We start from the raw sequence: 20262 nt of genomic DNA, 5'->3' as shown, positions 1-20262 counted from the left end.
ATTCGGTCTGTTTTCCCATCTGTCAGGTGGGAAAGCTGGAAGCTACCTGAGGCTGGGCGGGTCATGGAGAGAAAGGAACTAGAATGTACCACTCACCCAACCCCCACCCTTCCTGCCTTAGGGCAGGGGGAGAGGGGATGGCAGAACTCCAGTGATTGCGTAGAGCGCATTTCAGAAGGCCAGGGAAATTGAATTAAGTGTCCAGGTTGAGCATGTGTCTGTCTCCACTGGGTAGCGTTTGTCTGGCTCTGCCCCTCCCTTCTCTAAATCGGTGAGAGCCCCATGGCCTTCCTAATTCTTGCCGATCCCAATGTAATTCCAGCCCCCTGAACACGCCTATAACCTCCTGCTGCCCACCTCTTCAGCCGCTCGGGGACCTCTGAGTCCCCCGCGCTCTTCCCTTGGCCTTGCTGGACTCCAGCACATCAGTGTCTCCTACTCAGCTCCACGCCTTATACTTTCATCCCCCTTCTGCCCCTCTTGCGCACTTTGGGGTCTTGCCAGCATATTCTTTCAGCTTCTGTCTCAGGGCTCTTCATCCCTGGCGTCACTGAGTTGACCCTTAACTCCCCCTCCTGGGCCACCCATCCCACTTTATTGCGGTTGCTTGTCTGGCTCTTTGTTGTTCTTGCCAAGTGCTAAGCCCCACGAGGGACGGCATGTGTCTCTTTCGCCACTGTGTCCCCAGGGCTTAGCACAGGCCTGGAACACTCAGGGTGCTTGACAAACTCGTACAGGAGTGAGTAAACTCTTGAAACAAAAGCACTGTGGCAGGATGCTTGAGTCCAGGGGCTTTGGGGACAGATATGGGGGGCTCTCCCTGGCTGACCTGCTTACAGCCATGTGACTGTGGGCAACTTTTGGAATCTCCCTAAGCCTCAGTTTCCATAGCTGTAAAGTCTTGATAGTCACGCCTCCCTCACAGTTTTATTGGGGGGAAATAAAAGAAAGAATGCATACCAAAGCCTGGCACGCATTACACTGTGGGCGCTGAACGCCCACCTGCTGGTCATATGATGCTGTTTTGCTTCCTTTACCTCCCCGTTGGTTCTTCTTGCCTGACTCTGCTTGCAGCCTTAAGTAAGCGGACACCAGGACAATCCCAACTCTGCCCATCTTCAGTTTTCCTGGATTTGTCTTAATTCGGGGGCAGTTTCTCCTTTTCCAGAACGCTGCCACTGACACATTGGGAATCTCCTGCTGGGGTAATCGGGCCCCTTCTAACCAAACTTCATGGCCTCCACTCGGTATAAGAAGGTCAGCTCAGCGCTCAGCATGGATCCCCCTCTAGGTGTCTTGTGGTGCCCACCCACTGAGGCCTCCTTCCCAGATTATTGCAAAGTCTTCAAAGGGCTTAGGTGCTATGGTGATCAGAATGCTAGTGGGACTTTGAAAAGATAGGCACACCCCGAGGGACATGCCATTCTTCCTCACATGGGCAGACGTGCTGTGGTCTAGCCCTTCTTGGCATGATTGTGTGGGGCTTGACTATGAAATTATCCAGTTGGTCCCTGTGTTAAGGACTCACAGACTTTAATTGACTACAGAATTAAGGTGAGGCATGAATGTACCGTCCCCCGCATCCCACCCCCTGTGCAAAGACAAAAAAAAAAAAGCTGGATCTGAGCAGCGTTAATAGAAACAAAATGTTCAGAGTATGGGAACTGCTAGGGGCCTGCTTTTCTGACCCCATTTTCGGCAACAGGTTCCATTCTGAGCATTTTCTTTGGACGCTGCTGTAGACCCAGTAGAGCTTTCTGGTTCACTTATCTACACATTCGTTCGGCCGATGTACCTTGAGCGCTTACTTTATGCCAGGGATAGAGTCAAAAGGGGAATGACAAGAATGATGCAGGGGTGAGGAGATCTCAAAATCATGTCAGATGAAGGAAGTATAGATGTTTAGGCTAGAAAAGTAAAGACAACATGAGGGCATAATTGTTGTCTTCCCAGGGTTGGATCGGACCTATTTCTAACTTCAGAGAGCAGACTTAGAATTCACTCAATTATCTAACAAAATCATTGAGTATTTACATTATAGATAGGAAGGTAAAGGCTAGCAATTCGGACTCAACATTGGGAGTGCTAGAATGTCATCCTAATTATTAGAGCTAACAAAGAATAAGACTACTCAAAGAGGTAGTTCCCCTACTTGTTGAAACTAATATTGGTGTGGCGGGAGAGGAGAATGGTTCTAGAGGATGTCCGTTGTCCCTTTCAACTTGAAAAATCTATCCTTGTTTAGCAGCTTTAAGCAAAACGATATTAAAATCTCAGCCAGAACCAAGTGGTATTTTTTGTCAATTTTATCATTTTGTCAATTATATAAATATTGCCCGTCTTACATCAGAAAATATCGTGTGTGCCAAATCCTGCCTCACTAATGAGAGGATAAGCTTCTAAGAAACAGGGTTGTAGGTTTTCATTCCTTTGTTCCCTCAGCAAAGCTTAGCCTGATGCCAAGGGGAAGAGTAAGTGATCAATAAGTACCTAATGAGCGGAATTCAATCTTCAAGGAAAGAAGCCCACCTCGTATCGGGGGGCTTACAAAAAGCAAACAATTTTAGGATGTGTCTCAGTACAAACACAATTTCTCCTCTTATATCTGTCTCGAGTGCTCTACATATCACAGGTACTTGATCAATATTTGGTGAGTGAATGATTGAATGGGCTATCATCCTTAAGGTTTTTATCAATGATTTGGATGAAGACACAGAAGGCAGGTTTCTTTGATTTGCAGATGACACAAAGCTGGCAGGGAACTCTGGTGGGGCAGCTGAGACGCTCCATGTTCAAAAGGATTTTGACAAGCTCACAGAATAGCACAAAGTCAGCAAGATGAAATTGAACCATTGGCTTCCAAAATTCAATAGTGATGATGTGGAACAGGGCCTGTTTGGGTGGAATTCCACATGGGGTTTCGTCCGTGGGAGCCACAAGGAATCCTGTATTAATAGAACTATAATGTCCCTAACTTGTAATTATAGCTCCAATTTTGTATTGCTTAGCACACATTTAAGATATGTGGTCTCATTTTAAGTAATGCATTTGAGGACATCACTGACAAATTAGAGAGAGGGTCCAGAGGAGAGTGATTGCCTTATTGAACAATAAATAGCTAAAGAAACTCTGTATATTTAGTTCTGTGAAAATAAGGCTAAGGGAAATAGGAGAGTCATACCCAAGGGTGCAGACCCATGTCATGTGGACGAAATGACAGGTTTTGGTGTCCAACAAGGGTGCAGACTAGACCCTTTATGAGAAGTGGAAAGGCTTGTCTCTTAACATATTGATCACAGTGTGTGGAAGACAAGACCAGTGACCTCTAGGGCTACTTAAATGGAGGATTCTAGAATCTATGGTGTTATGATGCTGACTATTCTGACTTACAGAAAAGCATGGGGCACATTTGCAGCTCTAAGGGACACCAAATTTGGAGATCTTTAGCTGCTGGATCTCTTTTCTGGTGTGGCCAGAAAACCTTTTATCCCAATCCCTGCTTTGCCAATGGCCTGGAAGCAGCCTCTCAAGAAGAAGAATGATATTTGTAGCTGGAGTCTGACAATTTTCTTTGGGCTTAATGGGCAACGTGAATGCCCGGGCCTCCAGGAGAGACCTAGTGACATTCATGCCTGTGCTCTCCTTCTTGGCCAGAGAATCACACGGGCTTGCGATTGGAAGGCACACGAGAGGTTCTTCAGTTCACATCCCACCAAATGCTCATGCGGCCTCTGTCGGTGTGTCTCCAGCCATGGGGAATGCTTGGTCTCACGTTCTGAGTGTGGATTGTCAGAATTGTTAGACGGAGCCCCAGTGTCTGTCTCCATGTACAACCTCAACCTGGGCCTTGGTTCCAGAACTCACAAAATCAGCCAGTCTCTCTGACACGTGGCAGCCCTTTGCATTGCAGACGGAGGTACATTGCATACTCCCTGAGTCCTCTCTTGTCCTGTCTCATTTTGCCCCATTCTTCCAACTGTCCTGTCGAGGAGACTGCTCTATCTGTAAACATATGGCAGCCTCTCTAGAAGGTACCATCCAGAAAGGCATGGAATCTTCGACATGTGGTCTGAACTAGCACAGTGTTATTACTACTACTTGTCATGGACGTCGTGTTCTATTGACGTGGCCCATGATTTCATTGGCTTTTTTGACCTGGGGTGGGGCGGAGGCTTGGGGGCTGATCATAGGCAATCATATTCTCCTGGCTGGTTCGTGTTGCATGTCTTAGTTATTTACCCCCTTCATATTTCGACTTCAGAGGTCATCTGAGACTGTCTTGTGCAACGGTTTTTTTTTTTTTTTTTTTTTGAGAGAGAGAGAGAGAGAGAGCATGAGAGGAGGGAGGGTCAGAGGGAGAAGCAGACTCCCTGCCGAGCAGGGAGCCCGATGCAGGACTCGATCCCGGGACTCCAGGATCATGACCCGAGCCGAAGGCAGTCGCTCAACCAACTGAGCCACCCAGGCGCCCCTTGTGCAACAGTTTTAAAAAACTTTATTTTGAAATAAAATTTTAGATTTACGGAACGATTGCAAAGTAAGACAAATTGCCATATAGCCTTCATCTGGCTTCCCCTAATGTTAGCATTTCACAGTGACGTGTACGTTTTGATAAGTGTATCATGTGAACTAAGAAATTAACATCAGTCCAGTACTGTTCACTAGACTATATAAACTAAAGCTATGATTTGATTTCACGAGATTTTTCCACCAATGTCTTTATCCATCCCAGGATTCAATCCAGGATACCAAGTTGTGTTTAGTTTTTTGTTATTTTTACATTAAATTGCCTTTCCTTTTTCTTCATTTTTGGGATCACTGAGGAATGTCTAGTCAGAATTGCATTTTTTTGCCCCTCCTTCCAACAATATCTTTTTTTTTTACTTTTTAATTTATTTCGTATGTTTTAATCCATTGTTAGCATTAGTATTCAAATTGTCCCATCATCGGCTATTTAGAGCTGTTTCAAATTGGTTCTTGAATCTTGGACGTAAGCTTTTTTTTTTTTTAATTAACATATAATGTATTATTTGTTTCAGGGGTACAGGTCTATGATTCATCAGTCTTACACAATTCACAGCGCTCACCATTAGTAATTACCCTCCCCAATGTCCATCACCAGCCACCCCATCCCACCCACCCCCCTCCACTTCAGCAACCCTCAGTTTGTTTCCCGAGAGTAAGAGTCTCTTATGGTTTGTCTCCCTCTCTGGTTTCGTCCTGTTTCATTTTTTCCTCTCTTCCCCTGTGATCCTCTGCCTTGTTTCTCAAATTCCTCATATCACCAAGATCATATGATCTTTGTCTTTCTCTGATTGATTTATTTCGCTTAGCATAATACCCTCTAGTTCCATCCATGTCATTGCAAATGGCAAGATTTCTTTTTTTATGGCTGCATAATATTCCATTGTGTGTGTGTGTGTGTGTGTGTGTATATATATATATATATACACACACACACACCACATCTTCTTTATCCATTCATCTGTTGATGGACATCTAGGCTCTTTCCATAGTTTGGCTATTGTGGACATTGCTGCTATAAACATCGGGGTGCACGTTCCCCCTCGGATCACTACATTTGTATCTTTGGGGTAAATACCCAGTAGTGCAATTGCTGGGTCGTAGGGTAGCTCTATTTTCAGCTTTTTGAGGAACCTCCATACTGTTTTCCAGAGTGGCTGCACCAGCTTGCATTCCCACCAACAGTGTAGGAGGGTTCCCCTTTCTCCGCATCCCCGCCAACATCTGTTGTTTCCTGACTTGTTAATTTTAGCCATTCTGACTGGTGTAAGGTGGTATCTCATTGAGGTTTTGATTTGGATTTCCCTGATGCTGAGCGATGTTGAGCACTTTTTCATGTGTCTGTTGGCCATTTGGATGTCTTCTTTGCAGAAATGTCTGTACATGTCTTCTGCCCATTCCTTGATTGGATTATTTGTTCTTTGGGGGTTGAGTTTGATAAGTTCTTTATAGATTTTGGATACTAGCCCTTTATCTGATATGCCATTTGCAAATATCTTCTCCCATTCTGCCCTCTAACAATATTTTTTGTATTTTATTTCCTTTTATCACCCCTCACCAGGGACTCAGACTGTGTTTTTGGCTTGTTCATTCTGGGGTGTGTTTGTTTACCATTTTAAGGTTTTCTTTCTTGAAGACCAGTATGCATTTTAGATTATGCCCAGCATTGATTCCTTGGCCATTATTTTCTTCCAAGTTTCAAACCCTTAATTCCTCTCGGTTTACCAACTCTTCCTTGGTCAGAACCAAAGTCCAAGAGTAGTTGGCCCTACATTCCTCCCTTTAGCTTCTGACGGTTGAAACCATCAGCAGGGTAAGGCAGGGCTCTCTCTGGTGCTCTGCTTTTGTGGAGGGATTTTCCCAGAGGAAGCCCTGGGCCATGAAGGCCCCATCATGAGGATGCCTTTCTGCAAAGGAGGTTTTATGTTTCAGATAAATTCAGCAATTCCATGGCCTCTGTTTATCCAGTCGTCCGACTGCTTGGGGAGGCTTCTGCCCTTTCTTGCCTTGTGGTCTACACTCGCCTAGCCTTCGCACAGTGTCTGGTATGCAACAGGTGCTCAGTACATGTTTCCTTATCGTGTGAATAAATTAACTTTGTCCCATTCGTATTAGCCTCTGAGGGCCTTAGCAGAGAAGATCTCCAGTATGGCGGCTTCTTACTGGAGCTGGAATGAAGATTCCTGATACGTACTAGAGTTTGGGGATCCTTCTTCCTTCTTAATTTTCCTTAGGATACGGGCTATTGACGCTTTGGGAGATCCAGATGCCTCTCTTGTCACTCAAATTGTGCAATACATCTCTTTTCCCTTCTTTTCTGAGTCAGGTGTAGGCATTTGTTTTAATTTCCTTCCACAGCCTTGGAACTGATTAAAAAAAAAAATCATTACAGAAGTATTTCTTTCAACCTATCTTGCAACTCTTGTTCTCCAATAAATAAGAGCAGAGAGGTAGTGGTTACCTCCTAAGTTTTGGAAAATTCCTGACTGTCCTATAGAATTATCCTTGTCAGTTCATAGTCATGAATTTTAGAATGCAAAATTTGAAAGAAAAAGTCAGCAGGAGGTATGAGGAAGTACCATTTTCCCAACAGTGATGCAGAGGGTGTGGGGTCTAAAGTTAGGTCTGCATTTGAGTCTTGCCCTACACTCCCAGCAGTGTGACCTTGGAAAGTTACTTTGCTTTCCTAGGACTCTCTTTCTGAACCAGTGAGAAGTGATCAACGGCCTGAAACTTGGTCCATGTCCAGTAAATGGCAGCATTGATCTTATCTTCCGGAGCGAGGACTGGGCAGCTCATGGCTCATACACTTATTTCTCCAAAGATCCATCATTTCACAAACATCTCATCTTCTGTCTTTGCTCTTCTGTTTCAGATGCTTCTGGATGGCTGACCTGGGGCCATCTGAGAGTAGTACAGGGAGAGGGTCTGTGATTTTGGGTGGCTAGGATGTATGAACTATAGATGGACTGAGTCACCCCGTGGGGCCTGCACGTCTCAGAGGTGCTCCCCGGTCTCTGAACATTGTAGCTAGTGCTGTATCTTGGAAAGTCCGTGCAGAAGGCCAGGAGGAACAGTCTTGCAGTCACTTCTGGGACTTAATAGGAATTTCAAGCAAGAATGGGAAGCATGTGTTGTACTGAGCTACCATTCTTTTATCGACTGGGGAACTGAGGTTTAGAAGGATTCTGATTTGAGCTCTTTTGAGTGCCCAAGTATCTTCTTATTCCTGAACATAACATTTCCTGGGATGTGGTTATCCTGGGTGTGGATCTATCTGTGCCTCCTGGTCTGAGGGTGGTGGTATATCTCCTATCTTCGAATGGATTGCTTTTGGAGTGGATTATGCTTCTCTTCTGCAACACTGGTCTTCGAGTCCAGGAAGGACATTGAACCTGACAGTTACCTGTTAGTGAATGCACTGTGTTCCTGAATAGGCCTGTTAGGATCACTCTGTTACCCACCATAATCTATTTATATCCTTCTGGGCAGCCAGCTTATCAACCTTTAATTCAACAGATATTTCTTATAGATGCCTGCATGGTCCCATGCTCTGTGCTAAATGCTGTGTTTCAGTTGCAGAAAAAGAAGGGCAGAGGAGTTCGAGAATACTGAATAGCGCAATTCAGAGAAATATCTCAAAGCCAACCTCCTGATGCCAGGGGAATAGTGGGGCCCTGATATAAAGTGATATAAGGAGGCTGAGAGGTGGGAAAAGGGACAGCCTGGAAATTAGTTTTGTCATTCTTTCCTTTAAGAAACAAAGAGGTGAGCCATTAAAAAAACAACAAAAATCTTACTAGATATTAAAATACTCTAATAGTGTAGTTGTTAAAAAAATATATTTGAGTCATATTTTATATTTTCCTCTAAAGCAGTGTTTTCAGAAGGCTCCCCAACAACAACATTTTCTGGAAAATTTTAGCTACAGATTGGCAAAATAATATATATATGTGTATATATATATATATACATATTTTATTATGACCTATTATACGTATTTGTGTGTGTGTATGAAATAAAGTTTCACCACTTCGATTGACTTACTGCTTACTCTATGTGCTGATATTTTTTATTCTTTTTTAAAAATTTTTTATTTTTTTAAGATTTTATTTATTTGAGAGAGAGAGAATGAGAGAGAGAGAGAGCATGAGAAGGGGGAGGGTCAGAAGAAGAAGCAGACTCCTCGCTGAGCAGGTAGCCCGATGCGGGACTCGATCCTGGGACTCCAAGATCATGACCTGAGCCAAAGGCAGTCACTTAACTTACTGAGCCACCCAGGCACCTATTCTATTTATTTTTTAATTGTAGTCTTATCTCTATTAATGTCCTAACCCACCAACGGATCGTGACCTGAAGTTCGAAAAATACCGCTTCTTAAGGGCAATTTACTTGCAAACCTATCCCCAGGTTTTGGAATTGGTATGGATTCTTCAAATTTCAAGCCAATAACTATGTTTCAATCTTCTGTATATACCCATCTCTGTCAGGTGCTGAGAATAAGACCAAAGACACAGAAGAGATCATCTGGCCCCAAAGACTTGGCACAGAGCCCTGCACAGAGTAAACACGCAATAACTATTACCCACTTTCATTGTGGTTAACATTATCAAGGGGACATGAAAAGCACACACATTTATGTCATGACTAACACAAAGATCTTTGTGGACATTTTCTGATTCATTAATCTGGCATCTCTGGATAGCAGGGAAGAGAAAGTTATAATTGCCTGTGTTCTTTACCTTGTTTTCAAAATGAAGTTTCATCTCTTGTTAGTATCACAGCCGTGAAATTGACTACAGAATTATTTGTTGCCTTCAGTCTGGGGCTCAGTGCTTCTTTCCTGTTCTGAACTTTTGTCTTCCCATGTATTTGTTTTGTCTTCATACTATAGATGGAGAAATAAGGACACAGGATACTTGAGTCAGGGATAAGCCAGAATAAGAACTTAATTCTACCAATTACCAAGTCAGGACACTTGATACTCAGCCTCTGCTATAATTGAGAGTTGAGTATCTTTCGTGCTTGAAAAGTTACAGGCAATGTACAAACTCAGGCAATGCAGTATCTCTTTTCCATCAACTGTAATTTAATTTTAGGTTGGTGCTCACAATAATTTTAGTAGAAATCATCATTTAAAATTAATGCAATTGCTTCAGAGCATATTTAATCTGTCATAGTGTGCTGTGTGCATTCATTTCTCTTGCACAATCCCTAGAAGAAAAAAACTGGTCAAATGGACAACTGATCCTTGTGATGTTCACATGATGATGTTAACAATTATTGAGCCCTTACTTTGCAAAAAGCATTGCCTTAGGCACTCTAAACAAATTAGCTAACTTACCTTATGTCAAGCTGATGTGGAAGCCAATGTTATGATTATTCCCATTCTACAGATGAGGGAAGGGGACCATGGAAAAATCAGTAATTTGTTTAAGGTCCTATAGCTAATAACTGAAAGAGCCAGAATTGAAACTAGGGCAGTCCAGCTCCAGAGCCTGCATCATTAAGCATTATGCTGTGCTGTCCAATTGATAAAAATGTGAGGTCTATTAAAATAGACCTCACATTTTGTTCTCATGTTTCATTGACTGCTCCCCCTGGCTGCCTATAGCAGTGCTCCAGGTCCTTGGTAGGACTTACTACCTGAGAGACCCCAACCGAAGGACCTTCTCACATATAATTAAAGCAACGAAAACAAGGTGAATTGAACTAAGTTTACACTCCTTTTCAAATCAGTCAAAAGTTCACCTTCTGTTCGAACTCCAGATCCTCCTTAATAATTAATCACTATCGCTATACTTCTCTTGGGCATCTCCTATAAGGAAGTAGGAGGCTTTGAAGGATCCAAAGACAACATGGTGTCTAAATATGGAAGTACTTGAAAAGTGCACAGAAAAAACTTACTGGTTTTTTGTTTTTGTTTTTTTTATAATGATTCATCAAACTTCTGCTCCTGTGGTGATCTGATGGTTGTAGGAAAAACCGATTGACATTTTTGTCCAGATGAGAGGTGTCAGCTGTGCAACCCACAGCCCTCATTAATTAAGTGAATAAGTGTACAACAGTGGAGTAAATCAGTTAATATCAAAACTTCTAATAGGCTTCGCTGATCTGCAACGTCCTACCATCCGTTATGACCCCACTTTCAGGAGAAATGCACTCAGATATGTTTTTCAAGTAGCAGTGTTGACATTGTGCCTGTATCTCCATCTTTTTAAAAAATATTTTATTATGAGAGAGAGAATGCAGGGGGATGAGCAGAAGGAGAGGGACAAACAGACTCCACGTTGAGCACAGAACCTGACACGGGCTTGATCTCAGGACCTTGAGATCATGACCTGAGCGAGAACCAAGAATCAGATGCCTAACTGACTGAACCACCCAAGTGCCCCTCTTATCTACCCATCTTTATATTGGATCCTTTTGAATACAATGGCAGGACTTTGCAGGATGACTAGTGAATGTTAGGAGTGAAATCTCTGGCCATGGAGACCCAAAACATGACTTTGGCTTTTCATTACCTGAGCTAAATGACCAGAGACTCCCGTTTCCAGGAAATGTTGGGGGAGTAAGTGCAGGGAAGATGCTGGTTTTCTTGCACTGACATGCCAGCCAAGCCCATCAACTTTTAGACTTCCAACCCAGAGGTTTCACGATGAATCTGAAGATGCTTTAGACCATATACTGAGCAAAAGGAGCAACCACCTCCAATATCTCTCTGTACCATGGCATCAGTGACCTAGGAGAAACCCGAGTCTACTAAGGTTTGGTTGCAAACCAGCCTATAGCTTCCTCTGAGCACTTTGGTACTTGGTGCTGTAAAAGTATATGGAAGACCAGGCAATATAAGAACCAGTTGGATTCTTACTGGTCCAAATCCATATTTGCATGCTGGGACCCAGGGTCATGCTTCCTTTTTCTTGGTGATTCTGAGCAGGGATATGAGATGCATGTCCATGCATGTACTGGGTGGGATCAATGGACCAAGCTGGTATTCAAGGTAAGTGTCCAGGAATTTCTTAGGCATCTGTGAGGGTGGCAAGGTAGTGGCTTGAACCAACTCAGCATCTGTTCCATGCGTGGGAATTTGCTGAGCACCTGCATCAGGCAAGGACTGGGTTTGGGGCGTGGGGGAACACAAAGAAGTATATGATATCTGACTAATGAGTAGATATTTTGGGCATGGACTATGTAACAGGACTGCTACAGGTGCAGCTTATATCCTAGTGGAGAGGGACAGCCAATAATCAAATAGGTAAGCAAAATTATGTGCTCAAATGAGAGTGACTCTTCAAAGTAGTCACCCTATAAGACTTATTCTTCTTATGTATAGGGCTTCTATGACATAGGTCTTTAAGTGGGCTGGGGTGCTCCTGGGCTTCTGGTTAGTTTGTTTTTTTAAAGCTCCCTAGGTGAGTCTCATCTGCAGCTGAGGTTGAGAACCACTGGCCCAGCAGAAGGTGAAGGTCAGGGGGACAGAGTCGGGGCACCGCAATCAGTGTTTTCACCCAATGGCAGAGCTTTGGGGCTGAACCAGGGAGATTCTGGAATTAAAACAAAAGGCAGCTGTTTCCTCAGAGTAAAGCAGGGCTGGGAGATGTAGCAAACAAGAATCTAATTAAATCTGAATTTTTGATAGACAATGTTTTAAAGGATGTCTCATGCAATACAAAATTATTGCTTATCAGAAATTCAAACTTAACTATGTCTCGTATTCAGTTAACCGGCAGCTCTGGATACAGAGACAATCTGGTGGGCAGGGGGGTGGAGAAACCAGCGGCTGGTGGTTGGTGCTGGGGCCTGCAAGGGTGTATAGAGAGATGGTTGGTTGGTTGGTTGATGAGAGGTAGATAGGGAGAAATGTAATTGTGTCCCAAGGCCCCCGAGTTCCCTCCCATTTCCCTTCCGTGCACGGGCTTGGCCGAGCCTAGCCCACCGAGGCAGGAGGCAGCGAGTGGGAATCGCCCGTTACCCTGGCAGCTCCCTCCTGCCCTTGGCCCACAAGGGTCTGAACGACACCCCAGCGAGGCGGTCGGCCGTCCGATCGCTTTTCTCTGGGCCGCACACATCCCCTCTGGCGCTCGGCTGGAGCCCGCGGCGGGCACTGGGTGCCAGGCGCAGTCGCCGCGCCGCCCAACCGCTCTTCAAAGGCCCTTTGGAGCCTGACGAGGGCGGGCGCAGAAGCACCCCGGCCCGCCGGCAGTTTGATGAGAAAATGCAGATAAAGAGCCCGGCGGTGGGGCCATATGTTCCCCATAATCTCCAAAGCCGTCGCTTCAATTAGAGCCTCCCCTGAGTTCTAATGCCCGGTCCTGAGTAAACAAGCCGCCCTGAAAGAAGAACTCGGTTTCCAATTAAAAGTGTGCTAACATTGCTCCTTCCCTTAATTCCCGCGGAGCAAAGCCCCGCGCGGGCGGAGGCGCGCCCGGGTCGCGGCGAGGTCGTCGCGGTCCCCGCCGCCCTCGCCGCCCGTTCCCAGGTGACGTCAGGCGGGCCCGGGATTAGGGCCCCCCCCGCGCCCCCCGCGCCCCCCGCCCGCGCCGCGGACTTAATTAAAAGTAATGCCACGGTAAATCCGCGCGTCGCTTCTGGTGGAGCCGCGCCTCCGGGCCAGCCTCGGAGAGAGGGCGTCCGAAGCAGGTGCTGGGGATTTGTGTGCATGTGTGTGTGCGTGTGTGTGCATGTGTGTGCGTGTGTGCGTGTGTGCATGTGTGTGTGCGTGTGTGTGCGTGCGTGTGTGCGCGCATGCATGCGCGCTCCCTAGGGTGCATTTTCAAAGGGAGGGTCATGTTGTTGATTTTGGGGGGACTGAGATTACCTTCTCCTTGCCCCCACGCCTCCACCTCTGCACACGCCCTGACAGACAGACACACAGACCTACGTGCCGGCCGAACCGGGCTTTCCTTCTGGCTGGGGTTTGGGGTCGGCGCGGGGGGCTCGTGCATGCTGTGCTACGGGGATCGCTGCGTTCTCCCGCCCTGCCGCCCGTCTCTCTGGCCCCAGCTGTGCGCATTGTAAGGGCGTAAATGAATGGTCGCCGGAGGTGAGGTTACTTAAATCGCAGGAGAGCACCTGCACGGCTCCTGGGTCCTCAGGAGCTCTTCACAGTGCTGAATCCCAACCTTGCAGGCCCTTCAAGCTCTGCCTGATGGCATTCGAAAGCTTGGTTTCCGTTGAATTTTTCTGTTTCAGCAGAACAGGCTGGAAGTTGCCTGGTTTCAGATGGGAGAGTGATTGACAGGTTAACTTTCTGGCCTACTCTCCACACCCTGAAAGAATCAAAGAATTGAAGCCATTATCTGAAAAATTCCAGAAACATCAACAAGCAGAAAATCCTTGCTAGACCATTCAAATGCAAATGCTTTTCCTTCTTTCATGAATTATCTGCTCAAGTAATTACTTTAGTTTTTGGTTTGGCCTCGCTGGTGAAGACCGCAGAGAATTAGTCTCACTAAGGCCATGGCTGTTGGTTTATTCCTCACTGAGTGATGCTAACTAAATTAAATTGAGGCAAGTTCAACAAACATTTGAGGGCCTGGCAGATGCTGGGTTACATATTAGTGAGGAAGGGAAAGGACCTCTGGGTTTACAAACACTCAGGTTCTTCCATGGAGAAGAAACTCCTGTAACAAAATGATTACAGTAAAATACAATCTGCACGTATGTTTCAGTAGAGACACAAAGTGCTCGGATCACAGAAATGGGATCAGTAATACCCCCTTGGGGTGTGGGTCTATATATTGGGGCAGAGGAATCAGGGCACTCTTTGGAAAGTACTTCACAATGAATGTGGCATTGCACTTGGGTCTTGGTGGAATAGGTCATTTTCAGATGATGAAAAATAGATGAGAAAGTTGTTAGAAAGAATGGTGTAGCTTCGTGTGCACCCATTTGCAGGAGTAGAGTTGTATCCTGCCATGAGAGGAGGGGCTGGAATGTAGGGTTCCTCTGGGGGACAGAGATCCTGGTACTGGTGTGAATGGCAAGATTGATGCCAAAACGTGAAGGGTTTTGTGTATCTTACTTGGATATATTTTGATGGTTAAAGCAAGTCTGATCAGAAGTTTGTAAACACAGTTAGTTGTGAAGCTTCTCAGTTTGTGCTTCCAACAGGGAAGTATGGGGGGTGGAGTGGAGTTGGGGTAACATTGCAGAAGTGGGGAGCTGTGCAGGAGGCTACCGCAGTATTCCCATGGGACATGAAGGTTTGAACTCAGGCACAGATTAGGGAGGGGTATCAGAGAATTCATTCCTTCATTTATTCATTCGACCACCTAGCGGATCCCTACATCATCACAGGCATCGTTCTGAGTGCTGGGGATATGGTGGTGAACAAAACAGGCCAAGCATCTGCCCCTGGAGGGCTTAAATTCTAGAGTTAAATGATGTTACATGTAGGAAGAAAAGTAGAAGTCGAGGATGACTTTGGGGTTTCTAACCTGTATGAATGGCGATAGCAGAAGCAGAGATACAAGTTCAGAGAAGAAAAATCTAGATAATGGATTCAGGTGGGGCATGTTGAGTTTGAGGTTTTTTGTGGACAGTGTGGATATGGACGTCTGGTGGGCAGTTGAACCCATCTCTCTGGGGTTCAAGAGGGAGGTCAGGCATGGGTTTGAGAATCACAGAAAAAAAAAAAAGGTTTAATCCTAGGTACTTTTTCGCCAGTGTCTTCCCTGATATAGTTGTCAGAGTTTTTATGGCTTTGGGAAAGCAAATAAATGAAACAAGAGCAACAACAGACATCCAGTAGGGCAGCGGTTCTCAAAGAGTGTTCCAAGATTGGCAGCATCAGCGTCTCCTGGAAATGTGTTAGAAATGGGAATCATTTTTTTAAAAGATTTTACTTATTTGAGAGAGAGAGAGAGAGCATGTGCGTGCATGGGGGGAGAAGCAGAGGCAGAGGGACAAGCAGACTCCCTCCTGAGCGTGGAGCCCGATCTCAGGACTCTGAGATCATGACCTGAGCAGAAACCAAGAGTCAGACGCTCAACCAACCGAACCACCCAGGTGCCCCTAGAAATGAAAATGCTCAGGCCCTACTCAGACCTATTTAATCAGCCACTCTGGGGGTAGGAGGCAGAAATCGGAGTCTGTTGCCTGGAAAGTTTGAGAAGTACTGTACTGGAGCAGCCCATAGAGCTTATCAGATACCAGTCATAATGACTGTGGCCTTAGCATGAACAGTGGGCGTCTGTCCTTGTTAGTGACCATTGTCTGCAGAAATGAATCTACGTCTCATCCTGGGCCAGCTGTTGATTGCTCTGATTCCACGAGAGAACATGTGACCCCAGGCCCTAATTAAGCCCTGAAGTGTTACATAGTGATTCCCAACTTCCTTTTTTTTTTCCTTCTAGAATAATCCTATGACAGGGTGGGGCTTTTTCCTTGTCCCATCCACCTCGGATTCTGACTAATACAGTCTTCTGTCTGTCCATATTTCCTGCTGCATCCCTAACCACACTATGAATGCGTGGATATGAAAGGTCTTGGGCATCACATATATATCTTGGACGAAACAGTTCATGAAATTCCTTTTAACCCTGATTCTGTGGGATAAATCTCTCTCTCTCTCTCTCTCTCACACACACACACATACACACACACACATTCTGCAAGTCCCTCTTTCTTACCATCACCTCTGATGTCATTCATTCAGGCAGTACTTGAGCCCATCCTCTGTGACCGGCCTCAGACTGCTCACCGGGGAGCATAATCATACAAAAGATACTGCCTCTGTAGTCGGATGGACTTTAACATACTTTTGAATCCGTCAGTGGGCAATACATTATTGTCTGAATAATTAGACAGTGATTTGATGAACATTTTAAGTGTTTAAATGGTTTTATTTTTAAGATTTTATTTATTTGAGAGACAGAGAGAGAGAGCATGAGTGGGGTGAGGGGCAGAGGGAGAAGCAGACTCCCCGCTGAGCAGGAGCCTGAGGGTGGGGGCTCGATCCGAGGACTCTGGGATCATGACCTGAGCCGAAGGCAGACACTTAACGACTGAGCCACCCAGGCACCCCTACATGATTTTAGAGAAGAAAGAAATGGATGAGGACAGGAATAGTCAGTGATTCAGCTAAGACAGTGTTTTAAAATAAAGGCTTTGGGGGTGATGGACACTGGATTTAATTTCTAGTTCTTCTCCCTGGTAGCAGGTGACCTTAGGTAAGCACTTTGACTTCCCTTCCCTCACTTGCAAAATGGCCAGTTGTGACGCTTGCAATAGGCTAATGTAAAGTGTTTATTACAAAGTAAGTGCTCAATAAAGAGAGCTTGTCATCACTATGCAAGCACTAGGGACTTCTACTGGTCCTTTTGATAGCCTGTTCATACAATGGCAAAGGAGAGTGATGAAACCTAAGACATTGTGACATTCCAAGGACATCTCCCTGACTCACCACAGTACCCTTTTCATACGGATGAGAAGCTGTGCGTGAGGCTGCTTGACAGGGACATAAGGAACCACAGCTGGCCTTACCTCATCTAACAGCTGGGGTGTGACGAGAGGGAATTCAGGTTCTTGAAGGAGGGACAAAGGACACCAGACACAATCTCTGCAATGTGGAACACGCCAAAGGGAATGTGACATTGGTTCTAGCATTTTCCCCAAGAATTTATCTAGAATTATATGTTGGGGCAGTCAGTTTGTTTGAACTGTGTTTCTTTTCTTCATAAACAACGGGCTGCTCCTAGGAAACTCCTCACCTTAGCAGAAGTAGTGTTCCCTCAGGAGGACACGAGGCAGTGGCACCAGATGCCTCCTCCCCTGAAAAAGATACAAAGGAGTGTTCACCCTTCACAGCTCCTTCCTTTGCTGGTGTCTCGTGGTTCTGTGGGATGCTGTAAGCCTACTCCATGTTATACGTAAGTGAGACCCATGGGGACCTGGTTTTTCCTTCAAGGGGCTGGTAGAACCATGCACTGGCATTGGTGCTCTTCCCATGTTGAAGAAAAGGAATAGAAATGAGCCCTCTCTTGGCTGAACTCTGGGTCTTTGAGCCCAGACACAGTAACTCCCGATGTGGAGGTCTTAGGGCAAGGCAGCACATCTTGCCAGAATGTCAAGGCTCCCGTGGACCTCTCCATACCCTCAACTGAGACCCTTTGCTTCTCTAGCACAGGAGCATATCCCCAGCTCTCCCTCCACCATGATTCAGGGAGGCAGGCTTTTTACAGAACCTTCCCCCATCCTGTTCATCTGCTTTGACCTTGGATGTGCCCAAGGATCAGGAGGACAGCAGAAGGAAGTTTCTCTTTCTCCTTGTCTGAGAGATCTCTCTTAAGAGTGTTTGTCAAATGCAGATGACCTTCTGGTCTCAGTCCCCGTGGTGCCCTCCGTGCATTGGGTGGTCTGTGTAGGCAAATTTCCAGTAGTGGGAGAAACTTCTATCAGAGTACCCTGAAGGCTAGAATTCTCAAATTATAAGCTTTAGAATTTATAATGTTCAGAACCGTTAAAAATGCCTATTGTATTAGTTTAAGTATGGGAAGAGGGATTATTCAAATCTAATAACAACTCTAATTTTGCATCAAATGTAGGTTCATGGAACCCAAATAACCATAACTCTCAGTGAAGCAGAGTAGGTCATTTGAAGTCCTCCTTTAGTATAAAGAAGGGAGTAATCAGCAAAGAAGCTGATATTAAAGATTTATTTCCTACAACATCCTTGAGAAAGTTTTCCAGAGTTATTCCCTGCTCAACCCAATCTCCCATACTTTCTACACATGCACTTGTATAAAGCAACTGCTTATGTTTAAAACAGTAGCCTTTAGGGCTTACTAAAAGAGGAAGACCCATACCAAAAAACAAATAAATACTGTGTCTACAAACTCTACTTAGTAAGCCCAAAAGATGGAATAATGCACTTCAGAAAAATGTTTTATTAACAGACTTTGAAGGGTAGTGTTTAACCCTATAGGTTGAGTGTATGAGATTAACAAGAGTTGCCTCTTTCCACAACATCACTCCTGTGGTTCCAACCAAAAACACATAACTTAAAACTAATAATGAGGAAACCTCAGGCAAGATGTTGTACAAAATAACCGGCCTGTATTTTTCAAACATGAAGGGCCGTGAAAATTAAAGGTTGAGGAGGAACTGTCCCAGATTGGAGATTAAGGAGTCCCAACAACTACTTGTAGTGTTGGTTCCTGCATTGGATCTTGAACCAGAAGAAGGATATCAGAGGGACAATTAGCAAAATCTAGATTCAGATTTGTAATGTATTAATGTCACTTTTTAATGTTGACAATTTTACTATGGTTATGCAAGAATATTCTTATTCATGGGAGATACTTACTGAAGTATTCAGTAAGGGGAAAAAGAACAGCTCATTGTCTGGCCAGTGAGTCAGTGAAGTTTTATACCTGAGGTATTGTTCACCTGTCTGATCAGCACCATCGAGGATTTTGTCTTTTCACCACCTATGACAGATACTCCCTATGGCACTGGACTCTGAGCCAACAGACTAGCAACCTGGATTGGGAGCTGCTAATACTAGGTGTATGATCTAGGATGAGCTCCTTCACCTAACTGGAACTCCGTTTCCTCCCCTGTAATGTGAAGTCATTGATCTAAATGCTCACCAGGTTAATTTCTTTGATGCTGTCCTTTCTCTTAGCATGCTCCAGCAGGAGGCACCTGGAAGGTAAGTCATAACTCTGTGTGTGGATTTGTGAGCAATGTAACAGGACAATAGGAAGCCAATCGGTTCCTCTTATCTCAGCCTGTGCAGGGAGTTATTGCCTTATATGTGGGACTGGTCCCAGCACCTGAAGAAGTGAAACTTGAGAAGTTCATGGGAGAATGCTAAGATTCAGATAGTCATCTAGATAGCAAATGCTGGGGCTTGGGGGGAGTTCTTTAGGCATTGCCTAAGGGAGAGTCTGGCTATCTGCCTTCTATGCTGTCGACATTAAACCATCATAATAAAATTAGAAAAAAAAATCATTATGGAAACAGAGCATAAGCTCAGAGGTGTCTGTTCACCATCGTAAATACCTTCTCAGAAGGTATTTAGTCAAGATACTTTAGCGTGAGCCCTGCTGGCATTTTGGGTGAGGCAGTTTGCTAGTTTGCATCTACGGCCTCCATCGGCTACATGCCAGTGAGGTCATCATGCATCATACCAACCAGACAAAGAGGCTTCATGAATTTGCAGATGACCCCGGGGACAGAAAAATTCCTTATGGAGAACCATTGGTCAATTTAGTGATCATAACCAGACAGCATATTTGCTTGTATTTCCCCCTTTCATTTAGAAGATCAAGTTGAAGGGAATTTAAGACATCATTTATCACAACTCCGTCCCATCATAGTTGAGGAAATTGAGGTATCGTCCATGTTATAGTTACCACAGAAGGTGTGTTTAGTATCAGGCTCTCTTGCATCCACTGACATGGTCAAAGAGATATTTGGGACTAATAATGAAAATGACCAGAGGGCTATCTATAACTTTTATTGATGGATACTCTCCCTGAGGTCCTAAGCCTTGGGGTTTTCTAGAACGACTGGACCCTTAAACAGTTTATCTGGTTCAAGAAGAGTTAGGTGCCCAAAACAGAGCCAGTGCTATATTTAATATTCTAAGGCACTTTTATTGGTTGCATTTTAACATATCCAAAATTGGGATGTGACTAATAAATTGAGATGTAGTGAGAAAGTAAGGTATCAAAGTTTAATTAGTCATCTTTTTTTCTTTCTTGGTGGTCCACAAAATAAGGACAT

At 44.8% G+C, this 20262-nt stretch overlaps 1 protein-coding gene across 1 annotated transcript in view; it reads left to right on the top strand.

Annotated features, from left to right (window-relative positions):
- The window catches only part of LMX1A (LIM homeobox transcription factor 1 alpha), a 157746-nt gene that overhangs the window by 105728 nt on the left and 31756 nt on the right, over positions 1-20262 (top strand). The gene's annotated exons all lie outside the window — the stretch shown is intronic.

This window comes from Mirounga leonina, unplaced genomic scaffold, assembly GCF_011800145.1.
Source record: "Mirounga leonina isolate KUSES-001 unplaced genomic scaffold, KU_Mleo_1.0 Mir_154, whole genome shotgun sequence".
Lineage (NCBI taxonomy): Eukaryota > Metazoa > Chordata > Mammalia > Carnivora > Phocidae > Mirounga > Mirounga leonina.
This window is presented reverse-complemented; position numbering and strand designations above follow the sequence as displayed.